We start from the raw sequence: 20,292 nt of genomic DNA, 5'->3' as shown, positions 1-20,292 counted from the left end.
ATATACTCAGTGGAAAAGTGAAAATAGTCCTTCTTCCTTTCCAAATATCAAGTGAAGGATAGTTCAGTGGTCTAAGCATGTCTGGCAACTTGGTGACTTAGTGAGACTCTGTCTCAAAGTTAAAAACATTAAAAAAAACCACAAGTGACTGGGGAGATAGCTCAGCAGTCTAAGGGCCTGTCTGGCAAGCACAAGGACCCGAGTTCTATCCCCAGTGCTGCATGCCAAGCTGGCATGGTGGCCCACACCTGTAGTCCTAGCACTGGGGAGGCTGAGACAGGAGGACCTTGTAAGTCTGAACTACATGGCAAGACCCTATATTAACAAATTTTTTAAAAATCAATTAAATTTCTGGTTTTAATGGTGGCTCAGCAAATAAATAAATAAGTAAAGAAATGACAAAGCTTTTAGTAACAAAATATTTTCTCTAGTTAGTGAAATTCTGTCTTTCATTCAACTATATTCTATTTCTAGGAGGGCCATATGTGAACTGAAGGACAACACTTTTATTCACAACTGAGAATATTGCCTTGTCAGTGCATTTAATGGGGAGTGACAAATTTCTATATATAGAATAGAAAAGATTTTTCAACTTCTTCCTATTTAATTACCAAGTTTTCATAAGTCAACTGGGGAAAAAATCTGAGCATAGGATACAAATAATAGTTGCTAAATCAATGTTTCCTGCCAAATAATGTTTCTCAGGAAATGAATACTGACTGATTGGACCAAAAAATGGATACAGAAAATCCAATAAATAAGCTATAGACTTCTTCAATCAGTTATTTCATTGTTTGCAACAAACTGCAAAGATTAAGGTCATTCTTGCGCAATGCCTTGTTTATTGCCAACTGTGGCTAACATACAACTGTATTTCTGGGACACAGAGTGTAAATGCAGTGGATTTCAGTGTTTGTCTCACCACATGAGAAGGGATTAACCTTCTGGGCTCATACATGTTTCATGGGCAGGTCTTTTACCTTCTTTGACTCCTTATATGTGACTGATCATCCATCATCCATTGATCTGCCTCTTCTAGTGGATTCTCTACGTGGCCATCACTTTGTCCACAGTGAAACTTCCTTCTGGAATCAGATGTAACTTGGACAACATGTGCTTATCCTCCCATTGCACAAAAGTGCCATGTGTTCTAAATTATATCACTTACTGAGAATTTCATTTTGTTTTCTTGTTTTGTTTGTTGGGAATACTATAAATGCACCAAGCAACACAAAGGCACTGTTCTCCAATTCTCTTGCTCAGAAGTCTGGCATGGGTCTCATTCCCCTAAAACTGACACAGCTGTATTCCTTTCTGTGAGTTTCTGTTTTGTTGTATGTTCTAAAGACTTCCTTCATCCATTAACTCCTCATACTCTCTCTCTCTCTCTATTATCAAAATCAGCAAGAGTAGGTCAAGTCCTTTGGCAATTCAGGAAGTTCTCCCTATCATCAGGGCAGCTAATTGAAAACCTCGATTCAATTTTATCTCTAGTTTAATTCCTCTCTGGCAAATGTATAGGTTCCAGGAACTAGGACATGGACATCTTTGAGTTCTATATTCTGCTTTCAACAATCAGATATGCTTAGAACTGAATGTACTAATCATGCAAAATGTGTTGCACATAGTGAGCGTGTTATAAATCACATCTTGTATTATTAAGTCATGTTGCATTCATGAGGGATGAAAGAAGAAATCAAATTCAGTCTATTACGTGATCTTGCTAATGTGACCTGTGGATCTTGCTCCCAAGATCCAGTGAGAAGTAAGTGTGTAAGGATTTAGTCTCCACTGCTTCTCTATTTCTTTGATTCTGTGGCAAATCTATTCTAATGTGATCACTAATCACACTTTCATTTCCCTCTGCTGTCATCCTAGTGCATAGACATTTTACTGTGAACTGTATCTGAGCCTAAACACTTCCTTGGCATACTTATTCTAAATCTCTCTTGTTCCTTAACAAAGTAAGCCTGAATTAATTATACGTGATCTGATAAATTATTAAACCAACTGGTTTAACACAATGATTGTTACTACTGTAGACCACATGAAATATACTTTCCAACAAACTCCAGAGAGACTTAAATACACTTTTCCTAAATTCAGTTATTTAAATTCTAAAGGACTCACTATTCCATTTTAAGAGGTTTTCAGGATCTTTGAGTAGGTTTTTCTTTTTTTTAGCAGAACTATACAGGGAACAGTGTATTTTACTATTTAAAGGGCCCAAGGTGGTGCTAGAACTGTAATGTCAGTAATGAAAGCAAATGTGTGAGCTGTTTTGGCCTATTAAAGATGTTATTTCAGGTATATTTGAAATAAGTGCAGATGGAAAGGGAAACAATAACTTTTTCATTCTTGTTGAATATGAGTCCAAAAAATAAGGATGTCTGAATTCTTCTGATAAGGCTTCAAATGCCTTTCAGCTACCAGTTTACAACTTTTTGTATGAGATGAAAGACTGACACTTTATGTCTGTAAATTTGTAGTCTCATTTGAATGGCAGAAAAGTCTCCAAATCCTTAGCAAGGTGCATGTCATTAAAATTTAATTTTGAAAGACTATCAATCTTAGCTTCTGTTCAAATAAATGATAAAAAAGAAAGAAAACAAAGGAAGAAAAAGGGGAGGGAGGGAAGGCAGGAAGTAAGAGAAAGAAATGGAGAAAGGAGAAAGCAGGCAGGATGCAGACGACAAAGTCAGTAGATTCAAGCAAACGATTCTGGAAGTTTTTCAAAAGAGAAAAAAGCAAAAAAGAAGCTAAACCAGTAAAGTATTTTAAATGAAAACTTTAAATGAATTCAATAATAAAAGCTGCTGTTATTAAATAAAGGCTAATGAAACTCACAGATCAAAGGCAAATGATGATGGGACGTCATCACTTTATTGCTCTTCATTATGGGAAATTTTGCCCAAATGTTCAGTTATCTTAAATGGTCTCAGCTACATCAAGAATCGAAGGAAAAAATAGATTGTGGAGGGAAGCACCAGACTGGAAAGTCATTACCAGTGAGGATAGTTCATTCAACCCAGAGACTTCAGATTTGAGAAAACATGAAATCAGATACAAGGTTATTCTGCCACAAAGCAAACAAGAATCCTTTGAAGGATATGATAACTGTTTCTTGGCCTATAAAAAGTAATATCATGTTTACTAACTCAATATCCTGGTAAATTCTTGTTCTTTATTCATTGTAGACAATTTGCTGCTAACCTTTAAAATAACTTTCTGCCTTTTGTCAGAGATTTTACCTTTCATGTGGGTATATAAAATAAATGCTACACAAATTATTAAATGAGTGTGCTACATGATATATTGTTAAATGCTAATGTATTTGTACTGTTATTATTTGCGAAATATTCCTTCATTGGTGGGTTTCTCTCTCAGCATGAATTATGCATTCCATATCTGCTAAAGTCAAAAGGTTTCATTTTGGTGAAGAAAGGAAAACAATAACACAGAAGTGATATATTTTTCAGGCACCAGAATTATGTTGTGGTGACATTTTTTCTTGTGCTGACACATCAAACGAATGCTTTCCAGAGAGGCTGCTCCATCAGCATAGGATACAAAATAAACATGACATGAAGTACCTCTTTGATTGACCCAGTAAAAGCATGCAGTGTTTTTGGTATGATGGAAAAACACAGTCTTCCTCCAATGGCCTGGTGCCAGGTAAATGAAACAAACTTAAAGGTTAAAATATAAATGTATTCATTCCTCTAATAAATGTGCACTAAAGAAGACATTATATATGCTGTTTTATGTTTGTTTCTAGTGATAAAACTATTAATAAGAAAAGCATTTTCATTTTAACGACAACCATACTAGAGTTCCAGAAATCCTGAAACATAAATGTGGGCCTAATGCTGCTGGAGGAAAGGTACATAGAGTTCTCTACCTAAAGAAAGACTTTAGTAATAAGCATATTCAAGAGAACATTCCCAGTGGACTTGATAGAACCATGCAAGCAGAGACTTAATCAAACAGCAAAACTGTGTAGGTGAAAAATAGGCAGGAAGTTGAGAAACAATGAGGGATGAAATAAGATAAAGAAAATCCTTCTTAATGTAGAAGTAATGTCTAGATGAAATAAGAAATAAAATTATTTTTAGAAATCACTATTTTTAGGTGCTGGCAGAGGAGAAGAGTTCCTGGTAGACAGACTAACAAAGCAAGAAGAAAGGGACAAGATTCTTTCTGTCCCTTATTTTGTTTTCAGACTACCTGTCATAGGGAAGGTGTGGCACTCACTAGCCAGAACAGTGCCACATCCATCAGCAGATTCCCAGTAATAATGTATTCCAGCTTTAGACACCTCTGAAAAAACTTTAGGTCTTGGGAGGACACAAACCATAACATGCTGGTTCCTCCATTTTCTCAAATGGTCCATGATCCTGGCTTCCAAACTTTCCGGTATCTCCACTATAACTTTGGCTTCATATAGCTTCACAAACTTCTCTCTCAGTAGAATACTCCCTCATCTCTTTCTGAAATCTTGGTGAAACCATCTTATGCCCTCAACTCTTGTATTCTGCATGCACCTAAAATCCACACCATGTGGATGATGCTAAGGTCTGGTACCAGCTTAAGCAGTCCCCGAGCTGTCTTCTCTCTTGGCTATTGAGATTGAGTGCTTGAATTATAAGTGTTATAAACCCAATCCCAAGATTCAAATTCTCTAGGCTACTGCCATTCTGAAACATGTTGCACTGGGGCTCTCTGATCAAAGCAAATTCCTTCAAACTTGAGGCTGAAAAGTTTGTAGTCCTGTTGTTTCTTGTGATGTCTCTAACTTGTTTCTTCCATTATGATATTCCTTCTAATAATAAATTTTTCTCTGCTCTATCTTTAAAGTGCTCAGTTTTACTGCAGATTTCATTTCTGGTCAAATTCACAACACTATGAATCAATCTTTTGGGCTCATTTCTCTTGATTCTCAACAGAAATCTGGCTAAAGTCCCCCACTCCCAATAGTATCCATGATACTATGTCAACATTGGACTGTCTTGAAATTGCTTATGACAGATTCATTAGTCTGCTAACCTTAATATTAGTCTCACATGAAGTCTCTGGTCATGAACAAAATGCAGACAAACTATTAGAGCACATGTATTGTCTGGAGTCCAACAGCCAATGCAGTCCTTCTTTTCAACAGAAACCTCTTGAGCCTGGTCTTTACCAGCAGCATTTCTATAGCAATTTTACAGCAGCATTTCAGATCTTCTGAGTTCTTGCTAGCATCTAACTTCTAGAACAGTTTAAGGTGTTCCAGGCCTTCTTTTTTATCCAGAATTCCCAAAGCTTTCCAAACTCTTCTCAAATATAGTTTCAAAGGCTCATGAACGATATGGTCAGGTGTAGTCACAGCAATAATGCCGCTCCTCTACCTAATTATTTCTTAGTTACTTTTCTTATTACATAGGCAGAATACTTAACACCCCATAAGTTAAGAGTGCAAATGTTTATTTAGCTCAAAGTCAAAGTTTATAGAATAAATTCTACAAATGTTTATTTAGCTCAAAGTTTGTTGAGCTAAACAAACTCAGTTCATAATTGGCTGGTTCCAACACATACTGGTATGGCAGAAAGGCACTGCAGATAAAAAAAATTGTTCATGGGAGGAAAAAGGCATCAAGCACCAAGCATCAAACCACAAGCTATAATAAAAGAGGATCAGCCCTGTTTATATCCCCTATATCTTATCCAGGCTACACTCTCACCCGGTTAATCCTAGCACTGCATCTTTGATTCCAGCGTTACACAGCCAAGGTTTAGGTATCTTCATAAAAACCAACTCATGACCATTGAGACTTTAGCAGGATTTCTAGCCCTAGTGATTTATGTGCTCCAACTGGAACCCATCTCCTGAAGTGTCCATCACTGAATAAAGAACAATGGTTTAGGATCAAGGCCTTCTCCCCTGAGCTTTTCAGGGATACTTTATAATTCCTACCTTAATATTAACATTAGGATAGCATGTACTACATGACATTTGCCCCCTTGAATGTAAAAGTTATGTGATAAGCTTTTTAAAAAGCGCTTTTCAAAGGTATAGTCCATGATAGTACCCATCGTAGAAGTCAAATATAATGTGAAAAACAAAATATAAATTGTGGCTGCCTTCATATGAATGCAAAGTCATTTTTTCAAATTTGTGATCACATACATTTGTCTAATTTCATACATGTATTTTTAAATATAATATAAGTATATATTTTATAAGTAGATATTAATAGAGAAAATATCAAATAGTACTTTTCAATGAAAAACTAAATCTTCACAGCAAAATAGAGAATAATAATAATTAGCACACTCTGTAACAACCACAATCTTACAAGAAGATCCAAAGCTTTACACATAGTATAAGACATAACGTAAAAGAGTCTCTTAAAACTATAAGCACAAAATCTTTCATTCTGATGAGTGGAAAGAAAGCAGTACCATAAATAAAATAAATTACACACCATGGATTATTACTCAGTCGCAAAGAAAGACAAACGTAAGGCAATGGAGACAAATGGAAGAAACTTGGAACTATAACACTAAGTGAAATAAGTCAGACATGCAGAATTAAATATTGCATGGTTTCTCATATATGAGAAACACAGGACAGATAGATGGATAGATAGATAGAGTGCAAAATGTAAGATAAAGTCATTTTTGATCAATAGATGTAAGCGCTCAAGGAATGACTTCACTATCACAGATTTTCATGAGCATTTGGGCTATTGGTAAAAATTCTTTTAGGTTTAGTCACTCTCTAAGAAAAATAAAAGTTTCTTATTAGGGATTCAGGCTTTAAAAATTCAAAGGTAAAGGGTCATATTTATTTATCCCACTTCTACTTTAAAATTGAAGGAGAAAATTGTACTGGCTTGATTTTTATTGTCTACTGAGGAGCAAGTTAGGTTTTTTTGAAAACTTGCAAAATACAATCCATGAAATGACATACCAAATATTAAAAGTATGTATTCTTTCTTCATTGAAAAGTGGTAACCATAACATCTAATGACATTATGTTAGAAAATGTGTACCTACAAGAGTGTAAAGGGTAAAAATCAATGTGTTTATATCTGGCGCTAAATAAGATCTGCATGTATTCAGATCTTGATTTTCTAGGAGGTGCAGAAGCCACTACCATGAAAATGTGCTACAGTTAACTCTTTGGAATAAAATATTTTGGGTGTTTGTCCTTACTTCAATATTCCTTAGCAATTCAGTGTATATTCAGTTCTTTCTATACAACATGTTCCTTATTCGGTCATATTCATATGAGATTTCTTGAGTGGTAGATTGCACCTACCACATTGCATCCTCATGTCCTCATGACAATATATTTCTTTACTTATACAGATGTCAAAAATAGGTTCCACATTATGAAAAATGCTTGCAAATATTAAGTAATAAAGCCAAATGATAAAAGCCATGGCTGATAAAGTTCACAATCTGAATGCACAAGTCTTTCTACTTATGACCTCTCAGACACTGGCTGTGTCCATGTCCCATCTAGGGCTTGGCACTTTCTTTTATCAAAATAGATATTTACCCTAGGACTGCAGAGCTATGCCTAGAGGGCCCAACCAAAATTCACTCTTATTTTTGCAAGTAAAGTTATATTGGAACATAAATACACCCACACAATTTTCTGAACTCAGAGATAGACTATGAATCTATAAAATACATGCAGCTCTCAAACCCATTTTCCTGTTCGAGACACTGGAAAGTTATTTTGGATAACCCTCCTATTGAAAAATGGAGTTTTAAAATATGCAAAACCTAGTAGAGCTAAGATTATAATTTTTACTAACAAATGTCTTTAGAGTCCAATACAGTTCCTTTCAAAAACATTAGTTGTAGGGCCAGCCAAACAGCTCAGCAGACTAAAGAACCTATTAGGTTTCATTCACCACCCCCTTCTTCTTGAACAAACACCTACTTGAGAGACATCATAGCAGCAACTGGCATGTCATGACAAGCAGTAAAGCCATGGTGTTATGTTGAGCTGTAGGGGACTCAGGTCAACATTTTCTGAAGTTGCCAGTCAAGCAGAAGATCCAATACTATTATGGGCTACTGGACTCTTTTAGAATATTTTGCTGAGTTTACACACCTATAATATTCAAATAACGGAACTTAATGAAAAAAGGGTATACAGATGAATGTCCATTTTGTATCTGTGTATTCAAAGTGGTAGGATAGATATATAGTTACATTCTCTTAATGAATACAGTGATTTGTTCTAATGGTGTTTTTAAATAGGGTATCATGTCCACATCTTGTATAGCAATTAACCACTAGGAAGAATGTATGCAATGTGTGAATTATTGAAACTGTCCTACCAATTTGACTTGAAACTGTCTCATTGCTATTTGTTTCTCAATAAAATTATGGGAAAAAAGAAAAATAAAAAATAAAGTGTTCAAAGAAAAAAAAAGAAGAGAAAAATGAGAGAAAAGGAAAAGCAACAAAAGAAAAACAAAGGCAATAAAACAAAAAGAAATATTAAAAAAAAAAAAAGAACCTATTAGGCAGGCACAGCGACCAGAGTTTGATCCCTGTGGACCTTGTCAGCCCCACTCCCTGGGGACACTGAGACTGAGAACAAGACTGTGGCATGTGCCTGTAATCCCAGTACTTGGAAGACTGAAAACAGGAGAATCGCTATGAGTCCAATCTCTGTAGTGGGACCCTGCAGACATGTACTAAATATATTTTAAAAAAAAATAGCAAAAACATCACTTGTGCCATTGGCCTCAATGCTTCATTCCCTTTCCTATAAAATAGAAAAACAAGTACACAGTGTATCATGGGACATCTGAGAACCTGTTAAAAAATAAAAGCAGACAATTTAACATTTTGTATGGTATAGAGTAAATGTTCATTAAACAGTAGCTCTATTAGTACTGCTACTACTGAGAAAAGAGGAGTAACAGAACTTCGGACTATCAAAGGACAACAGGTAGCTGCAAGTTTTGGCAACAAGAGGGTGAAAATAATCAGGCTGACAATTCAGTAAGTGAGCTGCTTTTGGCCTTGAGATAAGAAGATGGGATGTGTATGCAAACTGCCAAGCAAAGACAGCAGCAGATCTCACCTCAAATTGATTTTTAATTTCACTGTATTGCATTTCTCTGAAAAATATCTTCCCAGAGGGTGGACACAACACATTTTTAAGCACATTGTGAGCTATGTGCCAACTCATGTCCACAGAGTAATTAAACCCCTCTTTGTTCAGAGATTTCCACCTTTGGGTGAAAAACTTGAATAATTAATGAAATTTATTTGGGACCCTACAATTGTGATTACATTCTTTTGAGGGAGTTTCTGTCTATAGAGAAGCTATCTTTTTGTCTATGGAAAAAATTGACTTCTCTGTTTCTTTCCTGGACCTATTAGATAACCAATAAGGCAGCATTTATGTTTTTTTGCTACAGTAAATTTTTCAGTTAAAGTTTTTCTTAATTATAAGTTTATAGTGTAGCTTCAGTTTTAAGTTTCATTTCTGCTGAATAAAGATCCCTCACTAGCTGTGATATTATGAGGTAAAGTCCAGGTAAGGCATTCTCATTTATATCTTCTATGTACATGATTTTTAGTGGGAAAGGGGATGGAAAAGCATTTTGCAGAAAAGAACATCAGTTATTTTCTGACTTCTGGGGAAGAGATTGCTTGTGTCTAATCTATAACAACTCCCTTTCTTAGTTTGCCATGGACTTATAACCAGGGAAATTATGATCACCTTTAAAGATGAAATGCTCTATGCACATTCCTGCTGCAACGACACCTACATCTGAAGAAAAGATAATAGACCAAAGCCTTCTTGAGGATTCATAGCAAAGCTGCCAAGAAAAATACATGTAAAAGAAGATATTTACTGAAATCAATAATGCCAAGATTTCATTAATGCAACATTATAGATGATAATATAAAACCTGCTGGCCAAGGTGCTCAAAGTTATTATGCCCAGAGCAGTCATAATTTGGTCCCAGGCATCAAGCTTCTATTTTATTTTATGGTGCTCTGTATATGAGGTATGGCAACTACCACTGAGACTTTCAATTCCCTACTAACTTCCAATTCCCTGAACTCTGCATAATAAATCCCATCAAACTACCACTTTCCCCACCTCCAAAAGAGTAACTATCCACTCCAAAATGGTTACTATGGAAGAGAAGCAATATTTACTGTGTATTGCTTTTTAGGCAGTGATTTTTATGCTAAGTGACTTGGAGCAATATTTCTGAAACTAACAGTGATGAAATATAGTTCATATTTTCTCTTAATTTCTTAACTCATTGTGCACTAATCCTTTTTTTAAAAGACATGAATTTCTAGTAAAAATAAATTAAAAGAAAAATACATTCAAAGTAAATACAACTGTCAGGATTTCTAAAATCAGATTATGCAAACATAAACAAAAGTCATCATATTGCACCTATTTTTCTGCTTTGTGGATTTCTGTTATCTTGTTTCAAATAGTAATCAAGAGTTGGCAGTCTCATACTTGTGGTTACTCTGCCTTTTACTTAAAAAATAAATAGACTCAAGACCTGCTCTTCCTAGGGGGCAACTGGAGATGTCCACTACAAGCCTGTGATACTTTCTCAAAGTAGTTGCAAACATCATCTGTGAAGCAGTGTGTGCAGTCAGGGGAGGCAGGCAAGGAGCACAAGGAGCAAAGAAATCATTCAGGTTCACTATTTTTATGTTTTAGGTTTTGTGCAATGAGCATTCAGTTACTATTTATCTACAATAGCATTTTCAAAAATAAAAACTGAAGATCAATTAAAGAGTCACATGCAGAGGGCTAGGTCGTACAGCATGAATAGGGAATGGTGCAAGTTATCAAAAAGCAAGAGTTTGCTTTCCTTTTGACTGAGTGTATAGTCAGAAGGATCACTGCTGGGATTGGTGGATTCATCAGAGCATAAGGTAAGGCCCCCTACTCTTATTATGCAAAATAAACAAGCTTCAAATTCATTGCATTCCTATGAAAATTCATTCTAGAAATTTCCATAATATAAAATAATCATTCAGGGGACAGAGTGTTGAGGTTTTCTTGAGGGGAAAGGAATAGCTTGCATCTTTTCTAGAATAGTACCTCTTTCCAGGGGCAATCATACATGGTGAAATTTGAAAGTTTGTCTATATCTGCTGGCACTAAGTGGCACATCTGTGTGCCTACAGTTTATAATTTTCAAAATCACTATGCTCAACCCCATAAGACTACATATTCAAGTATTAATTCATATTAAATCTACTGTTCTTGCAATGAAGTACATACAAGAAGGGGGGCTTTCAGGATGACTACCATAGAAATCAATGAGGAACTCTGGCTTCTGCTGTGAGTTCAGACATGCAGGAGTAAAGAACAAAAATATCTGAAATCTGAGCCCATAAATGCTGTAGCAAACAATAGATTCAAACAGCATTGCATAGCTTTTGTATCAAAAAGTGTCAATAATTTAATTCAGTTAGACATTTTGCTTGACCCATGATTGGCCTATGACAGTAGAAAGAGAAAAAAAGTATTAAAGTTATGGTTTAGTGAGTTCAATTTAGGATTTCTGATGCTGTCAGGGAAGAAAATCTGTGTTTATTCAACTGATATCATGGGAAGATTCTATGGGGTAGTCAAAGAAAAGGCACTGTTGTGTGTGATCCCAAGAAGAGAATTTAAGCCATGATTTCTTTCATTGAGATGGATAACTGTACTATCTGACCTCATTTAATTTATTGTTGAATCTCCACTGTCATTTAAAGAACTGGTTGAACTATACCCCACTCCCCCATCAATTACTTACCTCCTTTAATATGTAGGTTAATAGGTCAATTCTGCAGCTACAGATATTGTTCATGTGATTGGAAATGGAGGGAATTGGGAGCTCCATCCTGCATACAGATATGACACAGATGCCTTTCAATCATTCCCTCAGGTGTATGCCACCAATTCTTGCTCTTGATTTTATACATGGAATAGCACTCTTGTGGAAAATGGAATCAGGAGGTCCTTAATTATTCATAAGACAATTCACAAAAGTACTTCTGTGTTGCAGTCTGGGCAATCACACATAAAAAGTCCAGTGATGTATTTCCAGTACTTACACACCATTACCAAGGAGACCTTCTAAAGCTCATCTTTAATTGCATTGACATCTACCTCAGAGCCTGAATTTCTAAATATCTACAAATTAAACAATGCTATCAAATACCAGGATACAGTATAAAGATTAATAGTGAGATGGCCAGAGTCAGATTGTTTCTGTTAAATCTGTCTCTGTCTCCTTATCCACAATGTAAAGCTAAGCAATCTAATTTATTTCATTTATCTGGTTTCACATTTTCTATCTGTACAATGTGAGAAATGTCATTTTTACATTGTATGTTACATACATTATCAGTAAGGTATATGTAGTATATACATATATATGTATATAATTGTTTTTTATAATAGCCAAATTGTATAACTAAAATACATAAAAATACATGAACAACTATGCTTAAATGCAAATATTTAGTATTTTATATATTTTGCTAGTTGTACACAGTATCAGGATTGTTTGTGCAGTGCCAGTATGAATTAATTCTTAGTCCATTACATCGTTAAGGACACTGTGAACACTCAGGGAATATTAGCTATTTTAAATTTATAACCTTAGCATACGGAGTGTGAGCCTTCCTTCCTTTTGTAGTTTTACCTCATCCTTCATACATAGGTAGCCTAAAGTCCAGCCAAACTGTCTAATGCTGGTCATCCAGTTCTCCCTACTTTCAAACCTCCATACCTTTGTTTTTGCTGCTTGGGATACTAAAATGCACATCTTAGTCTGAATCTGAAATTCATTCATCCTTCTTGGCTTAAATTAAGCTTTATTACATTTTTAGGGTGCTTTCTCTGTTCTTTTATTGAGTCATAATCATTCTTCCAACTTAGGGCATCTACTGAAGAATGACAACTGTGGCAACACAGATTTATTAGCAGTAGCTTTATGGAGATCCTGGTGACAAGGAATCAGAACTCAGATCTGACTAAGAGATAAGGAGCATCGCAGCGCATCAGCCATGTCTGCCGTGGCATCAGAACTGGAGGCAGTGCTCACCTTGCCGTCTTGCACCTTCCTTCTGTGGGCACCATCATCAAGACAGCTGACTTATTCATCCATTGTTCTATGTTCCCCTTTAAATTCTTCCATATCTTTTTACATTGCATGAAAGATAAATCTCAATTTTATCCCTTGCAGTGTATAACACAATGTCTCAAATACCCCATGTACTTATATTTTGTTGACTTATTTGGAGTTACCAATCTTCCATCTTTTATGTAAATAAATTCACTATTTATTACACCTTGTGATTGACTCATGTTATATGATGAAGCTCTTACTGAGGAGACCACAGAGAGGTTTGTACTAGCCCATGTTGTCCTGCTCTTCTTAAGTTTTTGTCATCAAATATTGAACATTCTGTTGGTTCTTCCAACCTACTAAAACTTGACTTAACTTGTCTTTCCATATTATAACTGCAATTTGTGGTACTTCTGCCTTATTTGTAAATTAGTGATATTTTCCTATCACTTATTTAATACCAATGCTTAGAGACCACAAGTGACTCAGCCAGAATGTGGCTTACACATGCAAAGTAGCCAGTCCAAAACCTGTATTCCAAATCATTTCCTTTATCTGACTCTTAATCTCCAGGGCATTAGGCTTCTCTGCCCTAATCAACCCAGGTCCACATATCACTTCTGTACCCCATCTGCTGAAATTACACAAACTAGGCAATGCTAAATGATTTTCCAAGTCTTTTCCGTGGAAAGCTTCCTCTCCACATGGGAAACACTCGTTGTACCTCCTGACCAAACCTGGCACTTCTCATAGTAGCTGTGCGTCTCTGCAGGCTGGAGCATGGCCCCACCCTCCTGGAAACTCTGAGGATCTGTTTCTGTTGGCCTCATCATACCTGAGTAACACTCCAACCTGGAGTTTATAACAACCTCCCATCTCACAACCATTAATTTTATTTCTTCGTCCATTCTGCTTTTCAGAACATGTCAGAGAATCATTATGTGCCTTGAAGGAATGGTTTTTCAACTCTTTTCTCCATTAGTTAGAAGATAATCATATGCATTCTCCTCTGTAAATCACCTTAAAAGACTATCTCAGCAGGAGTCTTGTTCTGGTTATTACCTCTTAAGATAATGTCATTAGAGATAATCACATTATGTAGATACCGTCTCCAAAGAACAACTGCCTTAAAAGTCCCTCTTGAAATATTTTTCATTTATAACTAGATCTTATGATAGTTAATAATAAGTACAGCACAGAAAACTAATTCTCAAAATATCTAATGCTGCAAACTGTCATGAAGATCAACACACAACAGTATGTTTTAGGAAACCTTCCAGCACATGTAAACTTTCAAGCTTAAGCTGTTTTTTTAAAATTTTTCTATTTTTCAGGAAGAAGAAGAACATGTTGTTTTAATTAATTAATTATTTTTTATAATAAAAGTTATTTTTGTTGGCCATCATACTAAATACAGAATTATTTAAAGTCAGTAAGAAATAATAACAAAAGACATATAGAAAAGTCTTTCCATTCAACCACCCTTTACTCCTCTTCTCCACCTAGCTAAACATGTTTAGCTGGTCTTAGATTTATAGTCATAGAGTCGCATAGCCATGTATCCACAGAGCTTCATCACATGCTTGGATTTCTAACTTTTTTAGTTTTTCTTTTAGGACAGGGTCTACAGGGTCTCACTGCATAGATTGAACTCATATTGAGCCTCCTGTTTACAACCTCCCAAGTGCTAGGATTACAGGCATGCACCACTGCACCCAATCTCAACTGACCTGTAAGTGTGCCCCTGAGTTGGAGCTGGCAAGGCAGGCCAGGGGATCTAACTCCAGGCCTCTGGCCCCTGCATGTGCCTAAGCTGGCACTTTAATATGCTGAGCTATTTGGCTGGCCCTTGAATTTCTAATTTTGAATGTGCTGATTTTAAATGTAAAGCATTGGCTTTATATTATGGCGGATAAAAGCTTTAGGTTTCCTTAGGTGCCTATTTTCTATCCTCCTCTCAAAAAGTATAATTATTGGGGAAATACCCATCAGAATTTTGTTACTGACTATATTAATATTGTCCATTTATATGCCAAGTTTTTCAGTCTTATTAACTTTCTTTTCATATAATGTTTTGATTTCCTTTAGTTCATAACTATATGTTTAAAACCATTTTATATATGTCTATCTCTCCAGAAGTGTTTATTTGTTTTAATTTTTGGTATGAGAGATTGAAACCAAAGTCCCATGCACTCTTGGCAAGTGTTCCATCAACTAAGCAACATCCCCAGAGCCTCTGTTTTTTGAAATGTGGTCTCTCCATGTTACCCATCCTGATTTTCAACTTCTGGATTCAATGATTCTTCCACTTCAGCTTTCAGACTAGCTGACTAAGGATGTGTGCATTATCATACCCTGCTTCCATATAATTATTTTATTATGCAAAATATATTATTTCCATCTTGTATCTCCAAGAAATACTTTCTTGGGCAATCTGCCCTTCTGTTTAAGTGCAACTCTCTACTCTAGACCTGTCTATACACCTAAATGACACACTAGTCTTATCATTGTCAACTCAAACTTCCCTTGGATATGCTCTGATTATAGAATGCCAAGCTATCCTTTATCTTTGTCCCTTCTCTCATTTAGATAGAGCCATATCCACAGATTTCTGAGAAAGGGGCTAGAAGAAATATTATTTTTCCCTATATTATATTGTTTTATTCTGTATAATTTTAAGTCAGTTTTTAAGTTCTATCTGACTGATAAATCCCAATCTGCTTGATGTCTGGTACAAGTTCATGTTCCTAATATCAAAGAATGAATTTTAGAGACAAAGGAAGTTAAGACTATATTTATTAGGAGGAAACTCCTATCCTAAACAAAGAGAAAGAGAAGGAATCCAGCATGGTTGCCAAGGACCCTGCCTTTTCTAGGGATTTTTAAAGAGAAAATCCATGACTTTCGGTGGGTCCAAGGTATGACACTTGGGAAATATTAAGGGGGGCATGAGGTGGAACAAAGCTATGGTCAGCCAGTAAGATTAAGAGTATAATTGATCAGGTAAAATTGATTACATTGGGATCAAATGGGAAAGCCAGTCATGCAGCAAGCAAGCACAAAACAGGGAGAAAAGAAAGAATATGAAACAAATTATATACAGGGCTATGTGTCACTGTTACATTCCATCAACTCTGAAAATGATACAGAGAAAAACTCTACTAATCATGTTATAAGCAACTGAGATAGAAATATAAGCAGTCAGATAAGGGTAGGCCCTCAAAGGATCCAGAGAAGAAGATGAGATAACTTACAAGTGTGGGAAAGACAGACACCTCCAGTTGAGTGCCAGACTTCAAGACAAAAGATATAACAAATATACCCACATATTTCCTGAACATAAACATGAGTGATAATCAATCTCACTGTTTTCTTTTAATAAAAGGTTCTCTTTGAGGGAGTGTTGGAGAAGGGCATGAGAAAAAGAATTGAGATATGTTATATACATCCATGAACTCCCCATTGTTGAATGTAATCTTTATGCATTCCAAATATGCACTACTAATAAATGAAATAATTTTTTGTATTTAGGTTTTAGAGATTCTCTTGTATTATTTCTTTGAAATTTCACCACGATGTGTTTCTCTCCCTTTATCTAAAACATTATTAAATGTATATGGCATCCTTGAATAACCCTATAGTAATCTCATCTCTTCTTTGCTATACTCCTAACGTATATTTATGACATTATATTCTAAATTTATTTTACTATTGTATCAATAATTAAAATCATCATTACATAGCTTTCTTTTAAATTTATTTTTATTTTGGGGGTATAGTGGGCTTTATTGATGGTGTGTTATGGCAGCTAACCAGGTTTCCTGAGGCTCCTCCGCTTCTAGAGAGCCTAGGTTGTAAGCTATGAGGGGGGAGATTCTCAGTGTTGGGGCTGAGTAGGGCAGTGACTTCTACAGCATGGCCTCTTTACCCCTCTGGTCTCACAGGGCCATCACACCACAGCTTCCCAGAGGAGTCTTCCACAATTTTCTGGGTGGCAATGATGGTATGGACTATAGTCATGAGTCCCTCCATGATTCCAAAGTTGTCATGGATGATGTTGGTCAGTGGGGCAAAACAGTTGGTGGTACAGGAATTGTTACTGACTGTCTTAAGGGAGTTGTTATACTTCTCATGATTCACACTCACCACAAACATGGGGGCATCAGTGGAAGGGGTGGAGATGATGACACTTTTGGCACCACCATTCACTGAGTCCCAGCCTTCCCCATCGTGGTGAAGACACCAGCGAACTCTACCACATATTCTGTGCCAGCATCACCCCACTTGATGTTGGCAGGATCTCATTCTTGGAAGATGGTGGTGGCCTTTCCATTGATGATTAGCTTCTCATTCTCAGCCTTCACAGTGCCATGGAACTTGCCACAGGTGGAATCATACTAGAACATGTATACCAGGTAGTTGAGGTCAATGAAGGAGTCATTGATGGTCACAGTATCCACCATGCCAGAGTTAAAAGCAGCCCCAGTGACCAGGCCTCCAATATAGCCAAATCCGTTCTCTCCAACCTTCACCATCTTATCTGGATCGCTTATGGCTCCACACGAAGAACAGTGCACAGGAGCAGAATCAGCTTTCTATTTAATAATTCTTACCAAGTTCTTTTGTTCATAGAAAAACAATCAATTTGTTTTTGCTAGTTTACCCCCATAGGTTTACATTTTGATTCTGTAGGCTTTATTTTGCTCTTTCATATTGAAGGCTTATCACAATATTTAATTGTCTTTTTCTGTCAAACTAATATTAAAAGGAAGGCACCAAAGATACTTTATTCACCAATAAATGGCAACTAAACTATGAATATGTGTATTTCACTGCAGAGATCAGTAGTATGGTTGCTTCTATAGAAAGGAACTCTGGTTGTTTTGTTGGTGCTTACACTTTTTTTCTGGATAAGGACTCATTCTAATTAAAGCTAGTTTTGATGCTGTATCCTCAGATTGCTTCAAACTCGTAGTGATCTTCCTGTCTCAGTCTCCAGAGTATGGAGAATCACAGGTGTGAAAGACCAGGCCTGTCTTGTTTATACGTCTGTCTCTCGGGAAGTTGTTCATACTTTTACATCTCAGTTTATCACATTTAAGAATATAGTGTTGGGAAATTTTCAACTGCTGGATATGTTTTGGTTAAAGTTTTATCAATTGGTACCTTGGTCATGTCCTTCTGTTTGCCTGGTGTCTCTGAACTTCTCTAAAAGAAAAATTAAGAAATGTAGAACATTAATCTCAAGGAATGAGAAAATAATTTGGGTGCTTAATTTTTTCTTATATTGATATTTTCTTACACAATTATTGTAACGAATTCTTTTTTTTTTTTTTTTCAGAACTGGAGATTGAACTCAGGCCCTTGCACTTGCCAGGGAAGCGCTTATTGCACTGAGCCCTCTCCCCAGCCTCTGTAACCAACTCTTGATCATTCCAAAAATCTTGTAAGATGAACCAGCCACTTTTTTTTAGTTCTTCATCCTCTACAAATATTTAACCTACTTTTTCTACTGAGTTTCCTTCTCATTATAGGCCACTTCTTTATCTTGACTACATCTTACAACATGCCTTGATAATTCCTATCTGATATTGTATTGTATATTTTCCTTTTCTCATTGGTCTACCATGCTAGTATTTATTTAATGCCCTCACTGTCATTTTATTGGTGTTAGCATTAGGCAGAGGCCATAAGGTCATATGTTCTTATATATTTTATTGTTAAAGAAAGGATCTATGTGGGGCTGGAGAGATGGCTCAGTGGTCTAAAGCACCTACTTGAAACAAGCTTGACAAAGCACAGGGACCGCGGTTCGATCCCCCAGCACCACATGCCAGCCAGCCGCGCCCCCTGGTGGGCTGAGCTGGCCACACACACACACACATACACACACACACACACACACTAAATAAATGTGAAAAAAAAAAAAAGAAAGGATCTATGACTATATTCACACATGGGAAATCAGTGAAATAAAAGGAAAAAGTGTAATCTCGACATGTAAGACCAAGATAGTACAAAAGCAATTTAAGGAGAACCATCATATAATATCACTTAGGTAATTTGTTAAGCACAGAGGCTAAATTCCTAGAATTTTGGATTCAGGACATCTGGATACTTTCTAAAGATTTGTAAATTAACAAACCTCTGTGTGTTTTTTCTTTGTTTAGTCACTCATGTAGACAAGCTAGCTTGTTATTTAAAAGCTCATAAAACTGCAACTGAATTTATTCCTGCAGGTTACAAAGTAAGAATGCTTCTCACTGACTTGCTATTGTCCCGTAAGCCTTGTGAGGAAATAAATATTTGTTTTAATTTGTGCTATAGAACTTTTTATATATTCCCCACGTATTATAAATTTTCCACTGTAGAGAAAACTAAATGATTATTAGAGGTGTGTGTTTATTTATACAAAGTAATATGATAATTAGTTTCAAAGTTTAATTTTAATTCCAAAGTTAAAGCCATCACTTATCATAAAATATTATTCCTTATACTTACAATAAAATCAACTATGAGCTACACTTACCCAATGAAGTTCTGTCAGATATCAAAAGAGAAATGTGACATTTCTCTTGATTTAACTAAGTTTGGGAATTAAGTTGAGAAACATAGAAAATATCCATGAAATATTCAACACACTTACGATGATGTAGCATTTCTCAACTTTTATGCTAGCCCATGTACTAAATGGGTTAAAAGGAAGTAGGATCTTTGTCTGATTGTGAAAAATATTGAGTTAAAAATCTTTAAAACTTATGTACCTGTTCTCTGTAGAACTTTTCAAATCTTTAATGTAAAATATGCATCATATATTTCTGGGTAGAAGAAAGTAATTCTCTATAGTATATATGACTTTGTAAGTGCTGGCCAGATAGCTCAGTGGACTAAAGTGCCTACTTAGACAAACTCAGAGGCTGGGTCTAAGTCCTGGCATGCTGTGCTGGCCCTGCCCTTGGGTCACGCTTAGAGAGTAATTCAGATTGGGTGTGGTGGCACGTGCCTATAATCCCAGCACTTGGGAAAACAGGAAAATCACTATGCATCCAGTCTATGTAATGAAACTCTATAGATCCTGTAGACCCATACTAAACACATAAAAAATAAAATAAAATAACTATACTTGCAATCTTACTGGTTGATTATAAATTTGACCCACATTGCA

This window comes from Octodon degus, unplaced genomic scaffold (genome assembly GCF_000260255.1).
Source record: "Octodon degus isolate 3935 unplaced genomic scaffold, OctDeg1.0 scaffold00369, whole genome shotgun sequence".
Taxonomy (NCBI): domain Eukaryota; kingdom Metazoa; phylum Chordata; class Mammalia; order Rodentia; family Octodontidae; genus Octodon; species Octodon degus.
The sequence above is the reverse complement of the archived record's forward strand: the minus strand, read 5'-3'. Positions refer to the sequence as shown.